The sequence below is a fragment of the Drosophila gunungcola genome, unplaced genomic scaffold (genome assembly GCF_025200985.1).
Source record: "Drosophila gunungcola strain Sukarami unplaced genomic scaffold, Dgunungcola_SK_2 000029F, whole genome shotgun sequence".
Taxonomy (NCBI): domain Eukaryota; kingdom Metazoa; phylum Arthropoda; class Insecta; order Diptera; family Drosophilidae; genus Drosophila; species Drosophila gunungcola.
Genome location: NW_026453207.1, coordinates 409,658 through 426,046, shown reverse-complemented (window position 1 = coordinate 426,046; position 16,389 = coordinate 409,658). Strand labels below are relative to the sequence as shown.

The following is a 16,389-nucleotide window of genomic DNA, read 5'->3' as shown; positions in this document are numbered from 1 at the left end:
CCATATCCGGTGGCCTGCACGCGCAACGAGGAAACCGCTGACCGCGCGTTCCGGGTGAAAGTGCCCGGAGTCAGACCAGAGCACTCGCGGAGCGAGTGATCGCCACGGGCCGGGACAAAACGCTGACCCGGCACCTTGGCGACAACGCTGCAGCCAGGCAAAGGCCTCAAGCTGCAGTTGGATAGGTTCTTTAGTTTTAACTCTGTATAAAATACCTATGCCCTTAAGGGCGTATGGAAATAAATACAAAAATAAAATACGAGTTTTATAATTGTCGCCCAACTAAACGACACTCACGCGATCCAAGTGCAAGTGAAATAAAATTAAAATCAACGACTCACGCGATTCAGAGCAATAATGTGCAAGTGAAAAAATAATTAAAAATGCGGTCAAGAACTGGCACTAGAAAAATACAAAAATCAAACCATACATTTTCCTAAAACTTTTAACAAAGTGCAGGAAAACTCTTTTAACAAAGTGGTAGAAACCCAAAATCGAAAAAATGCCTCTTAACAAGTGGAAGAAACCCAAAATCTGCAACGGGAATTGCAAAAAATTCCTCCCTAAGAAGACAACAGCAGCGGCAGCGACAGCGGCAGCGGCCAGTACCAGTGGCGGAAAAATCCGTAGGCAAAACATAGAACGCGAAGACGAAATAAACAGAAGAACGTGTGAGTAGGCTTTTTGTCCTAAGTGTTCGCTAATGCAAATATTTCAAAAATAAATTTCGTCGACACTTAAAATCAAATAAATTTCAAATTTTCCTATGCTAAATTGTGCAAAGGAACTGAAAAGATCCATTTTGCTAAAGCGGAAAACGTTAACTTCATAAAAATCGATGACGAGGACGTTCCTCTGGCAATTAAAGCCACCTTCGATAAAATGACTGTAAAAAATCATAAAGCCTTCGCCGATCCGAACGAGGCGTTACCGTTCAACATAAACACATTGGCAACGATTAAAACGGACGGGGAACCAGTATACTCTAAGTCATACCCGCAACTTATGGGTGTAACCGAATTCGTCAATGCAGAGGCTAAACAACTTCTTGCGGACGGCGTAATAAGGCCATCCAAGTTTCCAAATAATAACCCTACCTGGGTTGTGGATAGAAAGGAACTGACCATAATTGGGTTAAAAAGAAGCGATTGGTTATCGACTTTAGGAAACTAAACCAAAAAACCGTAGACGATAGATACCCTATCCCTACCATCTCGACAATACTGTCGAGTATGGGCGAGTTCAAAATTTTTTACGACACTCGATTTCAAGTCAGGCTTTCATCAGATAGAGCTGGCAGAAAAAGACAGAGAAAAGACAGCCTTTTCAATAAACAACGGCAAATACGAATTCTGTAGATTGCCATTTGGACTTAAGAATGCCCTGAGCATTTTCCAGAGGGCCATCGATCATGTCTTTCGTGAAGGAATTTCGAAGATATGCTATGTGTGGGTCGATGATGTTATAATATTTTCCAAAACAAAGGAGACCATATTAGGGATGTGGATTGGGCCTTAACAAAAAGTTCAAAGTTCTAAAAAAAAGGGTCGAATACTTGGGATTCATAGTGTCTCAAACAGGGCTACGAACTTCACCTGAGAAGGTCAAAGCAATAAAAAAAATCCCCCCCGCCTAGAACGCTATACGAACTCAGATCTTTCCTGGGACTAGCAAGCTATTATAAAAAGCTTCGCGGCTATCGCAAGACCCTTAACGAATATCCCTTCACAAATATCAGTCGAGAAAAGTTGACATAGATATGACCAAGGAACAGAGAGAAACGTTTGACAGGCTGAGAGAGATCTTGGCATCAGAAGACGTTCTGCTTTCCTACCCGGACTTCAAAAAACCAGTTGATTTGACGACCGACAATCAGGCTCTAGATTGGGAGCGGTACTATCGCAAGATGGCCCCATCACTATGATATCACGTGCCCTGCGGGACAACGAAAAAAATTATGCAACCAACGAGCGAGAGCTCCTCCCTATAGTTTGGGCACTGAAAAACCTCCGGAATTATTTGTACGAAGTAAAAGGCTTGCAGATCTTTTCCGACCATCAGCCACTTACCTTTGCCGCCTCGGACAAAAACCCTAACGTGAAACTAAAACGCTGGACAATCACGGCGAAAAATTAGTTTATAAACCTGGCAATGAAAACCTTGTGGCAGACGCGCTGTCTTGCCAGAACATAAACGTCTTAGAAGACGAAATAGAATCAGAAGGTAGCAACCATACACAGCGAACAGTCACTGGCATACACCATAGACACGACAGACAACCCAGTAAACTGTTTTACTGGAATCAAATAGTAATTGAGGAAGGAAACAGCTCCTCTGTTGACACATTCATCTTTTTTAAAAGCAATGTGCGACATGTAATAAAATTTCTAACCGAAATAATCTGCTTAACACTTTACAAGATTTAGTCAATGCTGAGGTGGTAAACGAAATATATTGTTTCCTACCGATCTTGGCATTTATTCAACACCGACTAGTTGAATTGTTCCCCAGCACGTCTTTCAAACCGAGCAAAAGGAAATTGTCATAGCAGAACAAAACTGGGCTCACCAAGCAGCACAAGAAAACGTAAAGCTAATCTTGAGGGACTATTTTTTCCCTAAAATGCTTCGGGTAGCAACAGAAACAACCTTGAATTGCAAGACCTGTTCAATGGCAAAATACAAACGCAATGTGGGGGCAATTCTTCACATCGACATTTTTTTAACAGATGGAATCCTCTTTCTAACATGCATCGATAAATTTTCAAAATTCGACCCGGTGCAGACTATCGCATTGAGGGCCATAGTGGACGTAAAATCCCTTTTACTACACATAATTAATTTCTTCCAAAAAATCTAAACAATTTATTGTGATAACGAATTTATTGTTCAACTCCGAAACAATTAAATCACTCGATATCCAACAAAAAACCCTTAGAGATTGTTTACTCAAAACCAGCGGATTTCGAAAGCAGAATTAGTAAGAGAATCCAACAGGCTCAAGAAAAATCCCTTGACCAGGTAAACAAAGATAGGACCCAAAAGGGCTATTAAGCTGGTGAAAAAGTTTTCTTATGTTCGGAAAAAATCATTAAAGCAGAACTGGGGACAACGGTCCAAATTGAGGGGAGGGTGGTCCACAAGGACAATCTACGCTAACCATCTTCGCGAGATTACTGAACCCCTTTTTCTATTATTTTTATATTTTTCTAGGTTAGGAAAATTCGTCTTAGTTTTTGTACTTTCGGCTATCAAGACGGACGCGACAGTAAAACTTAATGACTACACGAACGCAGACTACATTCCGATAGAAGACAACGAAATTGTCATCTGGGAGTCCTACGGATACCTACAGCACTCAACGAACGTGACGACTTATGAAGACTACGCCAGACGGAAACAATGACGAAGACAATTACAGACGATCACAGGACACCAGTCATAATGACAGATCTTTTAAATATTCGCAAGTTGGTGATTACCTTAAAAATCCACCAAAGAGCCGCTAGGAGTATTATCTTAATCGGGACAGCACTAAAAGTTATTGCCGGCACACCCGACTTTAACGATTGGGAGCAAATAAAATTCAATCAAGAACAATTAATGAGAACAGATGAAGGACAAACAGAATTAGATATCAAATTTCAGAAACGTCTAAATGAACTCACAGATTCAATGAATCAAATCCATAAATTCGAAACAGATAAAGAAACCCACCTTTTCGAAATTACTCTAGCAAAATATAGAATTGTAATCACGGATCTAGAAAACATTTTAATGGGCTTAAACCTAGCAAAATTAAACATCGTAAGTCCAGCAATTATGGCTATTTCCGATTTTGGGGAATTCAAGGCGTTAGTTTGATAGAATTATTAGAGGTATCTAGTATTAGTGTTTTTCAAGATTCTGAAATTCAACATTTTCTCATTAAATTCCCTAGCCCTAAATTTATATGTAAGAAGTTAACAGTCTATCCAGTTCAGCACCAGAAAAAAATCCGGACTTTGAAGATGGGAACCTGTCGCCAAATGCCCAGCGCGAAACCTTAACATCGGTCTCTGCAAAACGAAGGTCGGCGCCACCTTCTGCAGGGAGCTACAAAATGGCACCGTCGCCCAGCAAATAGTTTCTGGGGCTATTGCACACTGCTCCACGCTCCCAGGTCACCTGGATCCAGTTACCATTGTGGATCATGGCACCCTCATCGTGAACGATGCCAACGTGACCATAGCCGAAAACCAAGGGCGAGAGCAAAAAATATCTGGAACCTACCTGGTAACCTATTGTGACAAGGTAGCCCTCAACGCAACTTGGTTCGTAAATCAATTTGGAAGTTCAATGAAAACCTGCTGTGTCAGCCATGGCCATAGTCAACATCACGGCCCACTAGAACCGGCTGAGTCTCTTATTTCTTCACGAGCTGAGTCTGAGTAATCTCGACCACATTGGGACCCTCAGAGAAGAACTTACACTGGGGTCCTTCCTCGGCAACTCTTTTGCCCTACTTGCTACTTTCTTTTTGTGTTCCACCTTTTTAATAATTGAAGCAGGTCAATTAACAAACGAAACAATTACAAAAGCATGTAACATTACTAAAATGGGGAGTAGTCGATCATGACTATTTTAACAAAAAGTTGTTTGAAGAGATTTGTAGCTTTATTGAAACCCATAAAAGTAAATTTGAAAGTTTGAGAGTTGGTTCTGATACCAAAATTGAAAAGGAAGCAGAAAGTGACCCAAACAAATTGGCAGATGTGTTCGACAAAAACGTGGATAAATTTAAAAAAATATTTAAAGGAATGTATTCACGAGCTCAATAAGGCTAGCTGTGAAGACTGCTCACTTAGAGGTAATAAAATAATAAAAAAATTTTGAAATAGAGCAAACGCTAAAATAAAGGAGTTCTACAAAAAATATGAAAATAACATATCTTTTCGACGAAACCGTCGAAGAAGTAGAATTTGACTTCAAAAACATTTTAACAATCCTAGACGAAAGGATGAATTCTTTAGACGTGAACATAGGAATTAATAATGGGTTATTGGTAAGGGATAGAGTTGATGACCTTCCCATATTGCCGAAAACACAAGTTCCCACCTTTACTGGAGAAGGAAAAGAGGTGGACTTATTTTCTGAATTATTTAAAGAAATAATTGATAATAGAGATTATCTGAGAACATCTCTAAAATTAAAATATTTGAAAACCGCACTTATTTGAAAAGCATATAAAAAAAGATGCAAAATCAATTACAAAGCGATGTAATGGAATTTTTAGAGCAACGTGTTAGCGCTCTTAGCTCAACACTGTAGTAGGCTCTACACACACTAACACACATATATTATTATACCGATACTTACACAATACAAATAATTATAAAACACCAATATACGATACTTATGTTAAAAGTTATGTTAAACCGATTTTAAGTAACATGAACTGTAAGAGGATCTCTCCGATAAGTCATTCTAAAACTTGGAGTGTGAGCGAGTAGTAGCATTGAGACGTGTGAGAAAATAAGAATTGTTAAACGCCTACCACAACACTAAATGATGAAAAGAAAGCTTTTAAAAAAGTGGTAAAAAGCACTGTTAAGAAAAGTTGTTTGCTTTGTAAAAGTGTTGCACACTTTGTAACAAATTGTTATAAATTTAGAGGAATAAGTCCGAAAGAACCAGGGGAGTTTACCGAAAAGAGCGCTTATGCAATAGATGCTTTAAGCATTCTTTTTGCAAGAATTGTAACTCGGAATATTTATGCTCAACTTGCAAGAAACCACATCACACCATACTCCATTTTTCGACTGAAAAAGGGAAAAGGTAAACACTTGCGTTACTAAGGAACAAGCATTTCTAGCCACGGCATTGATAAAAGTAAAATCAAATAAAGGGTGCTAGTAGAGTGTCCTTTTCAGATACTTGTACATACTTCAAATAAATTTATATAAAAACAAGAAAGGAAGCAAACTTCGGCAAGCCGAAATTCATATACCCTTGCAGCTATTAAATATTCTTGAAGTCATTAAAATTATGGGTTATGTTTAAAAGCATTGAAGCTATGATGATTTGCAGCTCAATTATTTGAGTGATATTGTTTTCCGATTTTAATAAAATTAAAAGCGTAATTCTGAATTGTCAAATAATTAAATAATCAAAAAGAATTTCTAAGAAAAATTACAAATTAAAAAAGTTAAGTTTTTTTAATTTTTTTTTTATATTTTCATTGTTTCCATGTTAGCTTTATGTTATAGTCGTCCGATCTAAAAAAAAAATAAAAAAACATCAAAGTTATAATTCTTTTGATTTATTTTTCCGATTGTTCTTATGGGAGCTATGTGCTATAGTCGTCCGAATTTGATAAAATTTAAAACGTAATTCTGAAATATTCAACCATTACATTATGTTGAAGAATTAAATAAAAAAATTCAAAAAGAGCAAAGTTATAATATTTTATACCCTTGCAGAGGGTATTATAATTTCAGTCAGAAGTTTGCAACGCTGTGAAGGAGACATTTCCGACCCTATAACGTATATATATTCTTGATCAGCATCACTAGTTATATACTACCTGCAATAGAAAGACAACTTTTGGAAAAGTTTCATACAGATAGCTTTAAAACTGAGAGACTAGTTTGCGTAGAAACGGACGGACAGACGGACAGACGGACGGACAGACGGACGGACAGACGGACATGGCTAGATCGACTCTCCTAGTGATGCTGATCAAGAATATATAAACTTTATAGGGCCGGAAACGTCTCCTTCACTGCGTTGCCAACTTCTGACTGAAATTATAATACCCGCCTCTTCGAAGTTCGGAGAGTGATTATTCTTGGCACAGTGGGACATGAGTGCTGTTTTATGTGCGTTCGTAGCTTTGAAGTCCGATTTATGCTGTGCTAGTCTAGTTTTTAGTTTCGATTTTGTTGTTCCTATTTCGTTGTTGTTGCCGTTGCACGGTATTTTATATATTACGTCTTTTTTGTCAACTTCATTTTACCATTTTAATTTAAGTCGGTTTCCACGTCTAAATGAACGTTTTCTTCTAGTTCCATTGTAAATTTTATATTATTGGCGAAAGAGTTGAGCATGGTCAGTGTAGTTTTAATGTCATCCTCTTGAATATTTGCGAACAGGTCATCTACATATTTTGTCAGTAATCTTGGAGGTCGTCTTAGTTTTTCTAACGTGTTGTCATCTGCAATGACCGGCGAGGCTGGCGATCCCATAGGCATTCCTTTTAATTGTGTGTAAAAATTGTTTTCAAATTTGAAATATCTGTTTTCTTTGTCTGTTTTTGTATTATTTTTTTTTTAATTATATCCAGGGCTGGATCTGTCGGTATACTCGGAAATAATGAAATTACGTCAAATGAAATTCATCTTTCATCGTCGCCAATATATGTGTTCCTGATTTTGTCTTTGAATTCTTCTGAATTTTTTAGTTATATATTGAGTCTATTGTTATGTTTTTTAATATGTCAATTATGTATTTGCATAGTGCATAGGATGGTGATCCGATGGAGGAGCAGATTGGTCGTAGAGGGGTTCTTTCTTTATGAATTTTGCGTAGTCCATATATTCGTGGTGGTAATGCTGTGGTAGTTGTCAATTTATTTTTTTCGATCCTTGAGAGTTCCATTTTTAATAGTTTGTCCACTATTTCGTTATTTTTTGTTTGTAGTTTAACTGCAGCATTACAGCTTTTACTGAGGATTGGCTGAATCTTACCGTATCTGATAATGAGAATATCTTATCCAATAATTACTTTCTGTATAGACATGACCACGAGGTCCTCATTGCAGTCAAATCACGATTATCTTCGGAAGGCGACGATAATAAATTCGTTGCCGCTTTAATATGTCTTTCCCACTGCAATCTCTTAGCAGCCTGCTCTTATATTCCCCCAGGTTCGGATGCTTTAATCTATTTTAAGCACCTCGCCGTTATCAGTAATACATCCTTACTCGCAGATGATTCTGACCACCTAATTATATTGGGCATGTGCTGATTTCGCTGCACTAGTTCCTAGTGATCAATATGAGTTCATCGTATGGACTTATCCCTTTGCCGAGTCAGACTTTTGCAATGCCATTGCAATTCGCGTCCCTCGGCTGTCCGTTTCAGAGGACCCTCATCATACAACTCTGCAAATTTCTATTAACTGTATTTTTTAGGTTCCCAACACATTCCGGAAACATCGACTTAGCAATAACGCCTTGTAATGCTCTTGAATGTCGACTTTCTCATCCTAAATTGACTGGTCCGGTCTTCACAATCTTCCACTGAATTTTTTTAGTTATATTTTGAGTCTATTGTTATGTTTTTTAATATGTCAATTGTGTATTTGCATAGTGCATAGGATGGTGATCCGATGGAGGAGCAGATTGGTCGTAGAGGGGTTCTTTCTTTATGAATTTTGCGTAGTCCCTATATTCGTGGTGGTAATGCTGTGGTGGTTGTCAATTTATTTTTTTCGATCCTTGAGAGTTCCATTTTTAATAGTTTGTCCACTATTTCGTTATTTTTTGTTTGTAGTTTAACTGCAGCATTACAGCTTTTACTGAGGCTTGGCTGAATCTTACCGTATCTGATAATGAGAATATCTTATCCAATAATTACTTTCTGTATAGACATGACCACGAGGTCCTCATTGCAGTCAAATCACGATTATCTTCGGAAGGCGACGATAATAAATTCGTTGCCGCTTTAATATGTCTTTCCCACTGCAATCTCTTAGCAGCCTGCTCTTATATTCCCCCAGGTTCGGATGCTTTAATCTATTTTAAGCACCTCGCCGTTATCAGTAATACATCCTTACTCGCAGATGATTCTGACCACCTAATTATATTGGGCATGTGCTGATTTCGCTGCACTAGTTCCTAGTGATCAATATGAGTTCATCGTATGGACTTATCCCTTTGCCGAGTCAGACTTTTGCAATGCCATTGCAATTCGCGTCCCTCGGCTGTCCGTTTCAGAGGACCCTCATCATACAACTCTGCAAATTTCTATTAACAGTATTTTTTAGGTTCCCAACACATTCCGGAAACATCGACTTAGCAATAACGCCTTGTAATGCTCTTGAATGTCGACTTTCTCATCCTAAATTGACTGGTCCGGTCTTCACAATCTTCCACTGAATTTTTTTAGTTATATTTTGAGTCTATTGTTATGTTTTTTAATATGTCAATTGTGTATTTGCATAGTGCATAGGATGGTGATCCGATGGAGGAGCAGATTGGTCGTAGAGGGGTTCTTTCTTTATGAATTTTGCGTAGTCCCTATATTCGTGGTGGTAATGCTGTGGTGGTTGTCAATTTATTTTTTCGATCCTTGAGAGTTCCATTTTTAATAGTTTGTCCACTATTTCGTTATTTTTTGTTTGTAGTTTAACTGCAGCATTACAGCTTTTACTGAGGCTTGGCTGAATCTTACCGTATCTGATAATGAGAATATCTTATCCAATAATTACTTTCTGTATAGACATGACCACGAGGTCCTCATTGCAGTCAAATCACGATTATCTTCGGAAGGCGACGATAATAAATTCGTTGCCGCTTTAATATGTCTTTCCCACTGCAATCTCTTAGCAGCCTGCTCTTATATTCCCCCAGATTCGGATGCTTTAATCTATTTTAAGCACCTCGCCGCTATCAGTAATACATCCTTACTCGCAGATGATTCTGACCACCTAATTATATTGGGCATGTGCTGATTTCTCTGCACTAGTTCCTAGTGATCAATATGAGTTCATCGTATGGACTTATCCCTTTGCCGAGTCAGACTTTTGCAATGCCATTGCAATTCGCGTCCCTCGGCTGTCCGTTTCAGAGGACCCTCATCATACAACTCTGCAAATTTCTATTAACTGTATTTTTAAGGTTCCCAACACATTCCGGAAACATCGACTTAGCAATAACGCCTTGTAATGCTCTTGAATGTCGACTTTCTCATCCTAAATTGACTGGTCCGGTCTTCACAATCTTCCACTGAATTTTTTTAGTTATATTTTGAGTCTATTGTTATGTTTTTTAATATGTCAATTATGTATTTGCATAGTGCATAGGATGGTGATCCGATGGAGGAGCAGATTGGTCGTAGAGGGGTTCTTTCTTTATGAATTTTGCGTAGTCCATATATTCGTGGTGGTAATGCTGTGGTGGTTGTCAATTTATTTTTTTCGATCCTTGAGAGTTCCATTTTTAATAGTTTGTCCACTATTTCGTTATTTTTTGTTTGTAGTTTAACTGCAGCATTACAGCTTTTACTGAGGCTTGGCTGAATCTTACCGTATCTGATAATGAGAATATCTTATCCAATAATTACTTTCTGTATAGACATGACCACGAGGTCCTCATTGCAGTCAAATCACGATTATCTTCGGAAGGCGACGATAATAAATTCGTTGCCGCTTTAATATGTCTTTCCCACTGCAATCTCTTAGCAGCCTGCTCTTATATTCCCCCAGGTTCGGATGCTTTAATCTATTTTAAGCACCTCGCCGCTATCAGTAATACATCCTTACTCGCAGATGATTCTGACCACCTAATTATATTGGGCATATGCTGATTTCGCTGCACTAGTTTCTAGTGATCAATATGAGTTCATCGTATGGACTTATCCCTTTGCCGAGTCAGACTTTTGCAGTGCCATTGCAATTCGCGTCCCTCGGCTGTCCGTTTCAGAGGACCCTCATCATACAACTCTGCAAATTTCTATTAACTGTATTTTTTAGGTTCCCAACACATTCCGGAAACATCGACTTAGCAATAACGCCTTGTAATGCTCTTGAATGTCGACTTTCTCATCCTAAATTGACTGGTCCGGTCTTCACAATCTTCCACTTAAGGAGTCCGTATTAACTTTTGACTATTTCCTGTATTCGTCATTAGATGAATTTGTTCCTTTCATAACTCATAAAACCTCTAACACAAAGTTCCATTACATCCTTAATAATTGTGAATCCGATAATCGCCATCTTTTATGCTGCAAAGTTAAATTCCACAGCAATCCAAATTTATTTTACTCATTCGTTAATTCAAAGCGTAAATCGAACATGTTCCCTTCATTTAAACAAATATACTGCGTCAAATGATCAGGAAATCAGTAACCTTTTCGGAGATTATTACCAGTTTACCTGTTCACCCCATTCAACTCAACTCAATTCTGATTTCACTTATTCTTATACCCTACTCCACACAGACACTATTTTCATTCCCTTGATAGATGGATGCGAAGCCTATCAATGATAAATCTTTCTTTTTCTTTTGGAAGGGATACTTCATTATTCCACTCTACAAAATGGACAGCAGGTCCAATATTAGTAAGAATCGTGGCATAGCCAAACTTAGTGCTAAGAATAGCTGTTTGAAAAATTCATATGCGGTCAGCTTCAGCATCAGTGTCGCTCACTAACATCGCCGAATCAACATGGTTTCACAAAATGTCGGTCTAATACAACAAACCTCCTAGAATTCTCAATTTTCATTAGTCAAGGGTTTTTATCTTCGAAACAAACTGATGTAATTTTTACTGACTACAGCAAAGCCTTCGATTCAGTGAACCATGATCTACTTCCTCCTTGGATACTCTCCAGCTCTTCTGATGTGGATTCGTTTCTACCTTACAGGCCGAACACAAAAAGTCCAATACAATGGCTTCAAATCCAAATTAGTTTTTGTAACCTGCTAACCCTAAAGGACCGTCGGATTTGCTACAGCGTGATCTTCCTTCAAAAGCTCATAACTGGTAACTGGTAACATAAGAATTCCGGGAAAGGATTTTTGCTAGGTATGGAGCCCCAAAAGTGGTAATAACGGACAACGGAGTGCAGTTTGCAAGCCGGGCATTCAAAAAATTCCTGAGCGAGATGGAAACTAAATAACAACAGGAAATTCCGACTAAAATCCGATTATAGCGCAGTCTGCAGGGCAAGATCATAGGAATTGGGACGAAAGGTAACCAAAAATCATCCTAGCAGTATGCTTAAGTACATCCTAGACAACTTCCTCACGCAAGGCCAAGAGCTTCGTCTGTCCATTGAAAACCATCAGCACTGGAAAGCATACGGGAACACCTAATGAAACGGCAAACAAGAAATCGTGCGCCGGAACATAGAGAAAGCTGTTCAGGACCAAGCCAAGCACTTAACTTGCGAAGGATGCAATGGAACCCAGCAGAAGGTGACATTGTCGGGGCAAAGAAGCACAATTTTTCGAAGGTAGTGGAGGGCGCCAAAGCTAGCGTGCAGAAACGAAGGCCCTTATATAGTTATGGACATTGTGTCACCCTCTATTTGTAAAGACCGCCAAAAGAAAACAAAGAAGCAAGGTACCATGATAGCGTCTGGCGCAATCCAGAGTCATCCATCGATTCCGCGCGACGAATATGGTGAGCACAGAAAGGAAAGTTGCAAGGAGACTCAGGCAATGAGCCAAACGGTATCAGCGACGGGCCCAGACCACAGTCTTACCGCTTAAACGCCGCAACGCCACGCTAGGCTAAACTAATCGGTATCGAAGATGGACACCGATCGATACAGATAGTGTGATCAGGCATTGGAAAGAAGAAAGGCTTGAGAAAGCGAGAAGTCTTGGAGGATACATCTTGCGCGGGAATTCAAAAAGTCTTTGGAGAAACATCCCGGGCGGCAAATTCAACGGGGCATTGTAAGCGTCGAAGAATCCACCTGTAGGATCCAGAGGACTCAAAAACTACAAGTTAAAATGGGAACAAGCTGGCGAGAATTCAAAAGTCTATGGGGGAAACATTTTGGGGGGAATAAGCACGAGAAGGGGGAACGTCGAGGGAAGGATGTCGCCGATATGGTTTAGAAGTAGGGGGAAAATGTGAAAGCGGTTTCACGGTTCCTGCCTCGATTTTACTCTATATCCCTATATAGCCCGGGATATAGGGATATAGAGTCCTATGACAAAGGAACCGCGAGCTCGGAAGGTAAAATGTCAAGAACTATCTGCCTTGCTACAAATCGCGTTCAATCGGCTGTTGTCGTGAAAGGCGTATGTGTTGAGAGCCCAGAAGTTTACTGCCAGAGTCCGAGAAAGTCCTGCAAGTACCCTGAGCAGAGCGAGTCTGATACGGAGAGGCTAGGGTAGAAGCGTTCCTCTAGTCAGGCGCCTATTAGTGAACGCCCGAATCGTCAGGAAGGAAGCAGACGTTCGGCGCACCCGGCCGGGACAGAGAAAGGGTTAGCAGGCTGCGGCTGCGAAAGGAATACCTTGAGACCACAGTGTGTATTCACCCAAGTCTGGGAACGGTACGCATCCCTAAGCCGTCGAGCGTTGTGGGCAAATATGGAGTTCGCGTGAAAAACACAAATAATATAATATAGAGCCAATTATAAAACAAAATAAGACTAAGTACGGTGTTAAAATTAGAGTTCTTAAAACAGTGATATACGTAGGTTGAAATACAAATTTTATTATATAGATTATAAGAATTATTACAAACAACAAGAAAGGACTCATTCAGTCCAAAATTTGAGGTATATCTTGGCAAGTTAAAATGATATTATTTACGATTTGGTCCAAAGGGCTCATTAAAAGTAGATTAAAATAGATTGTACATAAAATGAATTCCACGTTCGAAGAGTAAGTAAATAAAGCAATATTAATATACTAGAAAAAGAAGGCAAACTTACAATTTGATCCCAGTTCGAACCACAAGTTTTTTGTACCGACTCAACACAATCGATGTGATATTGATATTGGGGACTCCAAACGGGCGCGCAAATTTCCAAATAAGGGCGGACTTGGGAAGTTGTATATTATTAATATCGGGGTGTCCAGTGTACCGCGACCTGTAAGATCTATTGTACTCCCATTCAGAGCCTACTGCTCAGATATCAACCCGCTTCCTCGAATAAAGTCGAGGAGTTTTAGTGGGTTGATTCTTCCTAGGAGCTCAGGTGTACGAGTTCTGGTTCCTAAGATTTTACATCTTATACTTGCTAACGCCGGACAGTCTGCAATGATGTGTCTAGAGGTTTCATCCTCAATGTCGCAGAATCTGCAAGTTCTACTGCTGGTTATTCCCATCTTACCTAGGTGACTTTTCAGTCTACAGTGCCCGGTTAGTAACCCGGTAACGATCCTTAGTGAATTTTTCCCCAGTTGAATAAGTTCCTTGAACCTCTTCTTGTTATAGTTATTTATTTGTGTTTTGGCTTGCCTTAGGCCTGGGGTATTTCTCCAGTGTTCTTGTCTCATGGCGCCTTCCACTTTCCTAAGGTATTCTTTATAGTGTGCCTCCCTATGCCACAGTAGGGCTCTGGGCCTACCAGGGGCTGTTCGGCTCCTAGTTTTGCCATTTTATCGGCAAGTTCATTTCCGGATATACCCTTATGTCCCGGAATCCATCTGAGGGCCAGCCTGTTTCGGCTGCCCAGTATATTTAGCTTACTCTTCACCTCTAGGACTAGCTTCGAGGTGATTTTGTTGCTATGTAAAGCAGTAATTGCTGCTCGGCTGTCCGAAAGGATCGATATGTCCTTTTCCTTATATCCACGCTGTATGTTGAGCTCCGCACAACGTCCAATGGCACATACCTCAGCCTGGAATATGCTGGTGTATTGGCCAAGGGATTCGTGGTATTTTATGCGAGGCCCTACCACTCCAAGGCCCGTGCCTTGTTGTGTCAGGGATCCATCTGTGTACCATGCAATGGTGTGTTTAGCCATCGGGTGCACTTCAGACAGTGTGGTCCAATCTTTCTTATTGCCTAGGTGTGCTGTGAACTTCTGCTCAAAGACTAGTTCGGCTGTCATTTCATCCCTAGGGTGGAGTATTAGGGGCACCTCACCTAACAGATTAGTCGCATCCCTGTTATTTAGAATGCAACCACTACCTGTGCCCTCAGTGCTTATTCTCAGGAGTGTAGCTTTGCGTTGGATATCAATCACATAGTGGAGTGGTGTTAGCTCCATCAAAACTTCTAAGCCAGTTGTAGGACAGGTCCTCATTGCCCCTGTCATGCATACGCAGGCAAGTCTTTGTAGCTGGTTTTGCATGCTGATGAGCTTAGCTCGTTTGCCCCATGCAAGTGCTCCGTAAGTGAGGATTGGTCTCACGATCATTAAGTATAGCCATCGTATTATCTGAGGCCTGGTTCCCCAGGATTTCCCAGCAATTTTCCGACAGGTATAGAGTGCTCTGTAACACTTTTCCAATGTCTTTTGGACATGGGAAGCGAAAGTCAGATTACTATCTTAAGTGATTCCTAGATATTTAACCTCTCGGCTAGTTTCTATAGGAGTTCCTAGCAGTGAGATTTGTCTCATTCTCTGTAGTTTGTACTTCCTTGTGAAAGGAACGATGACTGTCTTAGCAGGATTTAAGTTGAGTCCAACCTCCCTGCACCAGTCCAGCGTTGTCCTTAGTCCTAGTTGGACGATGTCGCAGAGTGTCGCTTCAAATTTGCCTCTGGCGATTATCACGATGTCATCGGCGTATCCCTGATATTGGATTCCTTTTCCAGCAAGTTTGCTGAGAAGGTCATCTACTAGCAGACTCCATAGCAGAGGGGACAGTACTCCTCCTTGCGGGCAGCCTTTGCTGGAAGCAATTGTCACTCTTTCCGAACCCAGTGTACATGTTGCTTGCCTGGATTCAAGTAGGTTGCCAATCCATTTGCTCGTAGTAGTGTCTATGTTCCTTCTGGACAGGGCAGCTCGAACTGCATCATGTGATGTGTTGTCGAAGGCTCCCTCTATGTCTAGAAAGGCACAGATAGCTATTTCTTTGCTGTCCATTGCCCCTTCTAGGGTGCGACATAGTTGATAAAGTGCAGTGTCTGTTGACTGCTCTATATGCATGCTGTGTGTTTTGCAGCGGACAGTCTCTGAGAGCTGTTCTTCTGATGTTGTAGTCTACCAGTTTTTCCAGCGTTTTAAGACAAAACGAAGTTAAGCTGATAGGTCTGAAGGACTTTGGGCTGGTGATGTCTTTCTTCCCGGGAATTCAAAAAGTCTATGGAGAAACATCCCGGGCGGCAAATTCAACGGGGCATTGTAAGCGTCGAAGAATCCACCTGTAGGATCCAGAGGACTCAAAAACTACAAGTTAAAATGGGAACAAGCTGGCGAGAATTCAAAAGTCTATGGGGGAAACATTTTGGGGGGAATAAGCACGAGAAGGGGGAACGTCGAGGGAAGGATGTTGCCGATATGGTTTAGAAGTAGGGGGAAAATGTGAAAGCGGTTTCACGGTTCCTGCCTCGATTTTACTCTATATCCCTATATAGCCCGGGATATAGGGATATAGAGTCCTATGACAAAGGAACCGCGAGCTCGGAAGGTAAAATGTCAAGAACTATCTGCCTTGCTACAAATCGCGTTCAATCGGCTGTTGTCGTGAAAGGCGTATGTGTTGAGA

At 40.3% G+C, this 16,389-nt stretch overlaps 1 protein-coding gene across 8 annotated transcripts in view; it reads left to right on the top strand.

The window, feature by feature from the left end:
- The window catches only part of LOC128263947 (acetylcholine receptor subunit alpha-like), a 609,051-nt gene that overhangs the window by 380,775 nt on the left and 211,887 nt on the right, over positions 1 to 16,389 (top strand). The window lies entirely within an intron of this gene.